Source organism: Drosophila subobscura, chromosome J (genome assembly GCF_008121235.1).
Source record: "Drosophila subobscura isolate 14011-0131.10 chromosome J, UCBerk_Dsub_1.0, whole genome shotgun sequence".
NCBI lineage: Eukaryota > Metazoa > Arthropoda > Insecta > Diptera > Drosophilidae > Drosophila > Drosophila subobscura.
Genome location: NC_048532.1, coordinates 12,755,312 through 12,765,403, shown reverse-complemented (window position 1 = coordinate 12,765,403; position 10,092 = coordinate 12,755,312). Strand labels below are relative to the sequence as shown.

The following is a 10,092-nucleotide window of genomic DNA, read 5'->3' as shown; positions in this document are numbered from 1 at the left end:
CTTGTCCAACGACGGGCCAAACACGCATCGCGTTCCAGGCCATGTCTGGGCCGCCTCTGAGGCGTTAACTCTCACAGCTGTCGGCGAAGAGCCCTTCACAAGAACTGCGACTCTCAACTGAGTCGCTCGAGAGTGAAAAAGTGAAAGCTGCAAGAGTCATCCCTCAGTAATTTCAAGTTCAAGGTTTTCTGGTCACTGGTATTTAAACATTTTTCACATCTTAAATGAATGTATAACTTGAGACATATAAATATATATATTAACAGATATTGTATATATCTGTGCCCGCCTTTGTGCTAATTTCTTGACATTTACCGCTTTCGTTTCGGGGCTCTTGTTGTTGCCACACTCGATCACTGAAATTATGTCCATAATTACGCTGATGTTAATCGATTTTTAAGTCGTTTTTCCCCCTCCAAAGCACACACACACCAGCACACAGCTTACTCTGGGCTTTATTTGTGTTTCTTTTTTGGAGCGGATTATACAACAAATATTTAACACCTTGCAGACAATGGAAGTCGCGTTTTTTATTGGGATTTGGATTACCGGCTGGTGGTTGGTGGTTCCCTTTCCCGTCTACAATTTTTGAATTGCTTTTCAAATCCACTCGGTAAATTAAATCGTGTGGATGCCAGTCGACAGGTAATAGCCCCCCTAGTCCGTCTATTGGCTGCCCTGTTGCCACGCCAAAGCCAAAAAAAAGTTTGCATTCAAAAAATACTTGGACTGGCCACTAACTGCAGGTTATTATTATCTAGAGCATGAAATTCGACTGACCGAACGCCTGACTGGAGCTCAGCTCGGACTTAGACAAGTGCTGGCCACGGGCCAAGAGATTGTTATAATAACAGAATCTACAATCTGATCCGCTCAAGGCGCCTTTTGATTGCACTGCCATCAGATTAGGGAGTGCTTAGAGAGGGATTACATGGGATTGGTATGCCGCGTATCAAGGTGCTCGTTCGATTGGAGCTTATTTTGGGGCTTACTTTGGTGAGTGTTTTATATCAAGGTGTTCAATGTGGTTTTTATTATTGTTTCCCAAAGCTACCTTTTAGCGGATGCTGTCATTACTCTAACTCCTGCCACACATTCCACCCACTGCCGCTGTGATAATTCCTGCCATTCCTTTCCTTTCTCCACAACAGACACCCACATAATTCTGCCCAACACTTGCCCAATCCAAACCAATTCGAAGCGAAGCGTTTCCTTAACCAATTTGTCGGCGGCAGAGTATTGCAATTTGCCTAAAAGACAACAACAGCAACAACAACATCACTCGTGCTGCAGCAGCAGCAACGGCAGCGGCCAATGAAGTCAATTACTCAATTCCCCCTGCCCCAGCAGAATGCGGGAGGGGCAGAAGACGCGGTGCACTGGAGGGTGATGGCAAACAATTGCTGCTTAAAGCTGATGTTGAATTGGCGCTGACTGCAACTACATCTGTGTCTGCCTCTCTCTCTCTCTCTCTCGCTGTCCGCCCTCTTGGCTACTGCGCGCCACTTAAATTCCAACTTAAACTAATTTCGCTGAGTACACACACACACACACACACACACACAGCTGCACAGATGTAAGCTCACGTGCAGACAGGCATCAAAAGAGAGAGAGAGAGAGAGAGAGCGAGATGGAATGGGCACTAGTCCAAAGAGAGGCCCACGGAGAGACTGTCGTCAGCAGCTCGTTTGCGTTCGTTTCTTAAGTCGTTCGATTTTCGGCTGACACTAAACTGTTTCACTAAAGTGTTGATGTTTGTTGGCGGTGTATACCCTTTAAAGAGGGTATGCAGGTTTTTTGGAAACATATTTAAAGCCACAAAAATAATTATTTACACTCTTCTATAGAGAAACTCTTGGATAGCAAACAAATTAAAGCTTAATTTACATTTTTATTTCCCTAGAAATGCTGCAACCCTTTAGGGTATCTCAACCACCGGCTCTCCCTCGGCTACACATCCTTTCAGGCACTTGCTTGTTGGTTTTTTTGTTCGTGGCTTTGCCTGGTGTTGCTTGTTTGTTGTCGTTTGGCGCTTGTCGATTTTTAAGCCAAGTTTGTTTTGGGTCTTTTTTTTTTGTTTGGTTTTGTTTTGTCGTTTTTTGTTGGTTTTATTTTTCTTTTGGCATGTACGACGGACGAGTACGAGAGTAGTTGGGTCAGGTTGCAGATTCGAAAGTGGGTCAATTTATTACTGCAATGAATTGGTAACGCTCTGCTCTTGTGGTTATGGTTGTTGCTATTGGTGTCTGCTTGCGCTGGCAGGGCTTATTTTAATTAACTGCAATCATTTGTTTTCGTGGCGGTGGGCGTGTCACTCAATTAGCTGCAACAAATTTCAGAAAACATCTCAAAGGAGAAGATGAACAAGAAGACGTAGAAGAAGAAGGTCATATCTGGAGGCGCCGCCGTGGACCAGGAATAGCCACCATTTCGTATAGGGGTTAAATGTTAAGCCAGGTATCGGACAGACTCCCAAATGATGAGCCACACATTGCATAAGCCGATACAGCCGCCAGCCGCCTCCAGCTGAAGGCAGCTGGAAAATGGAAAAATGGCTAAAATGGTCGAGTGCAGGCCATAAATACAGCTCGGCCCAAGAGTGTTCAAGTGCCATGTGCAGGCCATTAGGGAAGACATGAACGCTGATGCCGCAGACTCCGCTGCCACTGCCTCCTCTGCAATCTGTTTCTTTTGGTTAATGTCTTCGATTTCGGCTTTGGCTCGAATTTTATGTGTGAGAAATCCACATAAATGGGAGACTGTCTGTCTCGAACGCATTTCCGAGCGTGTTTTATGTGCCGTTAGTTCGAATAAACCAAAGCCAAAGATCCAACAGAAGTCACTGAGAAACAGAAGCCAGCGAATTGCCAATTGTGGGAGTTGACTCGAGATCACAGCAACAGCAGCGGCGGCACAGCTAATGAACATTCATCTTGCCATTGACGGCGGCGGCGTCTGTAGCTTCTGGGGATGTGGCATCTGTAGCCACTGATATATGGATAACTGTACATACATTTGTTTAGATAAACAGTCACGACAGTTAGTATTGGCACAGCAGGCATTTCAATAGCACAGTATAAAAGATAGCCTCTGCGCCATCTGCCGAACAATTCAGTCCAGAATTTTAAGAATTTCTCGCTAGAGATGCGCCACTGTAAATAATTCTACATTCTTTAACATCTACATGTATTTTACATACATTTTGATACACTGCTTGCTTCAACCAATCAAGCAGTGCCTGGATCGAACGAGTTCAGCAGCAGGCAGCTTCTGCTCGCTGCCCAAGCAGTGTTCGCCAGACTCAAACTATACAAATTTAAAATATGAGCGCGAAAGACACGATAACTCTGGCGCAATAAACTACCTGCCATGCCTTGATTCAGCTATCTTTCAGCTTTGATAAGATTAAAGACCCCCAATAATATATCTCCACTTTAATTTTTCAGATCTCGACCTTGTGTGCAGGCAGTTCAGGGAACTGGGCCAATACTTCGCCGTTCTTCCAAGTAAGTTCATAAATAAACTATTTATTAAAGCGCATTAAGCAAAAATGCAAGCTGTTCAATACGATAATCACCAAGTAATCCAATCCGCTGCGAGTGTTCCGCGCGGCAACAAAAGCAAATCAAATATCAACAAAAGCCCCAAGACCCCGGGACTCGACTCGATTCGAGCCTCACTTGAGGCAATCTTTCAGCGTAAATTGGAAAAGAACACTCATCAAATATCAGCGAAACGCCTTTTATTCATAAACATTTTTATATTTATACACTAATAAACATCGAAGACCATAAACAAATCCAGAGGCTGGTGCTGTGTGGGGTGCGATTTAATTCCTCTATAAGAAATGGAAGAAAATATTATTGTTGGGTAATATGCGGTGGTGGAGGGTGTGGAAATACATATAGTGCTTATCAGTCGACTGCCTCCTCCTCCTCATCTCGGCGTTCGGTGTAAGTGTAACTGTAATCGGGATTCCGCTTTTGTTGCATTTTCTCCTTGGTACACCTAACCTCTTATAGGCTATGTCTGATCGTTTTCGAATGCACAGACAAAGCCTAGTAGAGGCTAGATTTATAAGGCACATTCTCTTTTTTAGAATAACACACTCTCGGCCACGCCCACTTATCATAAGCTACGTAACGCCGCACAGCTGCCGTTGTGGCCGCTATTGCTGCTGTTGCTTCTGTTACTGCTTTGCTCTGCTTTCTTTTCCCCTCGATTTCCATATGGCCTGCTGCCCCCCACGCCCACCGATCCCGCGCTATGATGATAAAGAAAAAGAGTAAGAGGAAAAAACGTAACTAGTCAGCCCAGGCAGCTGCGCAAAAAGCTTACGGCGCCGCTTTCTTTGCATTGCTCAGGCTCAGGCGCGGGCTCGGTCTCTTTTTTTCGGTTCGATTTCATTTGCGTTTCGCGTCTTAAAATGTATTAACTTGTTTCGCGTTTGTTTCGTGTTTAGCGTAAAGTTCAATGTTGGATTTTGTTTAAAAATGCCACGTCTTTCACTCACAGACTTTCACTTTTTTTTTTGCTTCTTGCTGGGGTCCAAAAATTAATTGCAAGCAAGTCGCAAATTGATCAGCGAGCAAATTTTATGCGCCCCAGCGAGCGCCACCTCCCAACTGACTGACCGACTGTTGTCGGTGACACGACTCTCTGGGGCGCAAAGCAAATGGGGAGATTAGCAGCGCCAGCGGGAGAGCATAAGCTAGACCCACAGAGAGCGCCGCCGGCCCAACAGCAACAACAACAACAAGATTGCATACATATTTATGCAAGGCTGCCGCCGCCGCTACCGAATGGGAGTATGCGTGTGGCTCTGACTGCGCCTGTGTCTGTGCACATTTTGGAGTTCAAGTTCAAGAATTAGAATTTGCTCTCTCACAGCACAAACATCAGCCAACACACCAACACCAACACAGCATGTCTCAGTGCACGTACACCGGGGCCAGCCAGCCAGCCAGCTAGCTGATCTGCCCCGCTGCTGTCTAGTTTTGCTTTCTATTTTGTTGCCTCTCTCAGAGAGCGCAGCGCCATAGACTAAAACTAGCGTTAGTTTCTCTTTGCCATTGCCATCACAGCCTTGCGTTGTTGCTGTTTGCTGTTGTTGCCGGGGAGAGGCAAAAAGTAATCCATGTCAGTAGAACACTTTCGATTTTTGTTTCTCTTTTTTTTTTAGCTTTTCTGGTTGCGCGTCGCGTGGCGCCTAGTTAATTATTTTAGTGATTTTATTTTCTGCGCCATTTACAGTGGGCGGAGGGGAAGCAGGCAGCCCGTTGTGCTCGGCTCTTTTATTTTTGGTTTGGTGATTGTCAATTTTTGATTAGTTTAGTTGTTATATTTGGTTTGGTTTTCCCCGACTTTCACTTGGTTTTAAAGAGGGGCGTTGTCTGCGTTGTGTGCTTTTACATTTCACAAGAATTTTTCACTCAGTTTTTTTTTGTCTGGCTTATACGACTTTCGATCTGCTGCTGCCGCTGCGGCTGCTCCTGCTCCTACTACGATCCGATCCGATCCGTTCCGATCCGTTCCGATCTTGACACTTGCACAGTTTTGGTTTTAATAAACCCGAGTACGAAGTGATTTTAAGCTTTTATACTCTCGAGCGGCGAGGCAGGCGATGTTCGCTGGCAGAGCAGAGCAGTCGCCGTTGGCTTCAATGGCCGCCCCATACGCAATGGCGGCGGCGGCACACCAACTGCATCTGTATGTGTGTGTTCCAATGTTCGTGTGTGTGTGTTTGAGGATCGCTGTTTCATTTTTATTATTTTGTTTGACTTTTTTTATACGAGTATTCCAGAAAAAGTAAAGCGAACGAAACGAAACGAAACGACAACAGAATGAACATTTTGCATCTTTCGATCGCCGCTTATATACATATTGGCCATGGCAGTGGCGGCGACAGCGCTGCCCACACACACACCAGCACTCACAGATACAGATACACTCACGGTGTGGTACGGGACTTGAATATGAGTTACTTTGAGCATCGTTCTGCGGTTCTCTTTAGCTTCTCTGCGTCGCACAGTCTTTTTGGGGCTGAGTTCGTCTGGCTCCGTTCTTTGTTTTTGGCGACACACACACACTCGGAGCTCCTCCTGCAGCCTGTGCTTCCGCCGCCCACTCCCCACCACAGATCCCTCCACTCCTTACTCATTTGCCAGACGTGTCTTTCTGCTCTTTTTTTGCTTGGTTAACTTTTTTGCTGTTGGGTGTTGTCTGCCTTGCTCTGTTTTCGCTGCTCTCTCTTTCTCCTGCGTCCCCACACTCCGCTGCGGAGAGCGCAAATTAAGTCCGAGTCATTAAACCGTTCAACTAAAAAATAACGTGGCATCTGAGAGGATCCTGAAAGGGATTGTGGCTGGGGCGACTGTTGTTGCGGTCAGTTAAACGTTTTTGGCCAGCTCCAAAGTTATTGACCGACTTTACTGCAACGTAACCCGAGTGTACCACATGACATTTAATGCTCTGAGGAAATCGAGCACCAGTTCCAGTGTCGGGATTCGGCAGCCTGCAGGAATAAACAGGCAAAAACATAACTGTTCACACTTGAGGGACGCTGTAATACCTGTAAAATATGAGTAAATTATGTCACAATCAATAACGATCAGTGGAAAAGTCTCCAAGGAAACCAGTACGTCCGAGATTGCTGATCAATATTTAAACAATTTAATGAATTTCGAGGCTAATGAAGGAACTTTTACTGCGCATGCTTACAATATGACATAAATTTAAAGCTAATAAAGAATTCTCCTTTGGTGTAGCCTCACCCTTTAATTTCTTTGCTCAACATTGTTGTATCATCCTGCTTCACTTTCCTTCCCCCTCGCTTTCCCCACTCGATTGCACGTATTTTTACATTTCCCAAAAAAGGAAAGAATTGATAAATTAAGCTGAACTCTCCACACACGCGCAGCCGTTAATTATACATCGCTGGGTGTACGTACTTATATTTGTTTGCTTCTTTTTTATGCTTATTTATTTTTTATACATTTATATTCTGTCGGATGCAATGAACTCTCCAACGCTGCCACGACGACTTTGGGGCTTGTTTATTTAAAAATAAAGTAATACAATTTACAAAAATAAGAAAAACGACAAACACAAAATTGAATCAACAAACAAAAGGAATTCTTTGTTTATGGCAATGCCAACCTGTGCCAATGTGTGTGTGTGTGTGTGTGTGAGATACGATCCTCGTGTGCTATCTCTGTTGCACACATACTTTCTAAGATGTGGTTGTTGTTCTTGTTCTCGCTCTCCAATTGGGGCGCAAATTGCAAAACCCCAAAAGCCAACAAATTGCAGGCGGCCCCCCTCAAGGCCCACAACCCGCACAGCCCAGAGACCAGTAAAGAGCAAATTTTTGTGTTGATTTTTGGTTGTGTAGAGTTGTGTAGAGTCGAGTTCATTGGCTTCATGTAGATTTTATTTTATCAGTTGAAATATTTTGCTAACAAATTGCAGTCAATGACATACACACACTCACACACACTCACTCAAACACACACAGAGAAACTACAGCAGAGCGGATGTGGATACACTGGATGTCTGCCCTGCCATACCCATCGCCCCCTCTCTGCTGTATGTGCGTGGGGTAGCCAAAGGAGGTGGAGACGACAGGCGATTGACTGATACGGGGGAACAGGTCACGCAAGCGTACAACAGTTTATTCATCTCTCTCTTTCTCGCTCTCTTTCTCTGTCTCTCCAGTCTCAGAACCCAAATGCGCAGCAGCCGCAGACGCTTCGGAAATCGACAATGTTCTCAAAGCAGAATCGATAAAGTGGAGATAGAAGAGAGTGGAGTTGAGTCCGCGCTGACCCACCTCCTGGCCCCACCGGCTCCCCCTGCACACACTTGTGCAAGCTTTATTTTTTTCGGGTTGTTTGTCAAGAAAAAAATGATGAAGAAGAAGTGCACAGCAAAGGCTGCTGCGGGAGGGAGTGGAAGACCTCAAGTGAGGCTACAAGAAGACCAGAGAAAAGCTTTTCGATCAATGGGAGAGGGGAGGGAGTAGGAGGAGTGAGCGAAGACTACAGAAGAAGCTGTTGGTAGAAGCTGGAGGAGGGGTGGCGCAGGCGAAGGCGACTGCAAAAATTGTTTAATTATAAAATGCTCAAAAAGAAAAACAACAGCAAAACACATTCAGCGCAAAAGCAAAAGCAGCGAGGGAGAGAGTGAGTGAGTGAGTGAGAGACAGAGAGACAGAGATAAAGTTTTTTGTTGAAGGACACACACGGTCTTTAAAAGTGAGTAATGCACTGGAGGTTGTTGACTCTCGATTCGATCGTTGTTCCCTTCCCCCCCGCTCCTCCGTAGGCTGGAAGCTCTTTCTCTCTGGGTCTCAGTTGCTGTTGCTGCTGTTGTTGTTCCTCTGTTGCTTATTTTGCACTGTCCGCTGTGGCTGCACACATATGTATGTATGATGTGCATGTATTTGTGAAGAATCTTTTGTTATGCGTTTTTATTTTTTCGGCACTGTTGTTGTTGCCTGTTTGATTTTGTTCACGAGTGTATCTGTATCTTCAGTGTGTTTATGTGTGTGAGTGTTGTACAAAGTCAAAGTGATTAAACTTTATGCGCAATTTATTTTGCATTCAACAACAGCTAAAAACTGAGCTAAAAACCCAGCAACAGCATTATGGTTTAGCGTTAATTGAACGCACACTACCCGGCCTGTCAGATATGCGAACACAACAACAGGTTATCGATTGGTCTTAATCTGAATATGGAAAATTCCTGCCTTCCTTCCTTCCTTTCCAGCATTATGCATATGTTTGCTCATTCGCATGTGTTCCGGATCAATCATCAAATACGCGACGGCAACGGCCACCACGCCACCCAGTGATTGACTTCTTGGCAACTGTACGAATGTCGCATGACAACAACGACTGCCCCTGCGGCCCGCCATGTCCGGGATGCGGATGCGGGTGCGGGTGCGGGTGCTGCAAATTGACTCAGAAGTTAATTTTGCTGTTTTATTTTTATGCGGGGTTTTTTTTTGGAGAGGGAGTTGGGGAACTGCAACATGCGGTTAAATGTTGACACCCAGCAGACGCCACAGTCAACCGCAAAACACGCGGCAGCGGGTCCTGCAAGAAAGAAAAAAACCACAAAAACACGTAATGAGTGGGCAAACCATTAGGGTGGATATTTCCTGGTCGGGTTTTAAAACTAAAAATTAAAAAAAATTTTGCAGAATTTATGAAATTGTTTCGTTGGTAATTTAAATATTTAGTTATTAAATATTATTAATATTTTTCATTCTTCTTGGAGCATGATATGTAAGAGCATCAAAAATGTCCACCCTAATCGCGTGCAGCCAGCCAATCTCCAGATGCGCGCAATATGGTGCTCTGCTCCGCTCTGCTCCTTCCTGGCTGTGCCATCGTCAGGGACACAGTTGCAGTCGCTGCAGTTGTTTTTGTTGCTTTTCCATGTGGCTTTCGCTGCGGCTGCTTCTGGTGCGGTTTCTGCTGCTGCTGCTGTTGTTGCTGTTGTTGCTGTTGTTAATCGTCTTGACGGCGCAGTCACATTGTGCGTGCTGCTCCAAGGCCAGTGCAATATTTTACACAAGTGACATCGCTCTCCTCTCCTTGGCACCTCTCTTTCTCCTGCTCTTCGCTACAGTGGCGGGGCAGCATTTAGCTGGCACTGCATTTTCATGGCTGTTTATTTTGCCATTGTTACCCTCCATTCCCGTTCCCCTCCAACTTCTCTTCACACGCCCACTCTCACACTCATACACGCGTATGGGATCGCTTCACACCCACCGTAAGAGCAGTCGGAAGCCATATCCATTATCGATCTGGGGATATGTGATTCATTTGTCAGAGCAGGCGATGTCATGGGGTTTGGTTCCAGCAATAAATCCAGCGGATTAATCAATCATTGTCGAACTTTTTAAAACATTTTTAAATCAAAATATTGTATCCCAGTTACATTTTCTTAGCACTTCTCTCAGCTAACCTCAGAGCAAACCTTTATTCTTGTAAACTAAAAAAAAATTTGACTCAAACAAACCAAAATTGGGTTTGACTGTCTTAAGACTTTATTGCAGCCATGTCCAAGACATTTTTGGTTTAC

General features: G+C 45.0%; 1 long non-coding RNA gene across 1 annotated transcript; it reads right to left on the bottom strand.

The window, feature by feature from the left end:
• Positions 1-3,725: 3,725 nt before the first annotated feature.
• On the bottom strand, positions 3,726-5,850 carry LOC117893530. Its single transcript, XR_004648807.1, has 2 exons — positions 3,903-5,850; positions 3,726-3,838 (listed from the first exon to the last, which is right to left on the bottom strand). It is a non-coding gene; the product is annotated as an uncharacterized LOC117893530 (long non-coding RNA).
• Between the last annotated feature and the right edge of the window lie 4,242 nt (positions 5,851-10,092).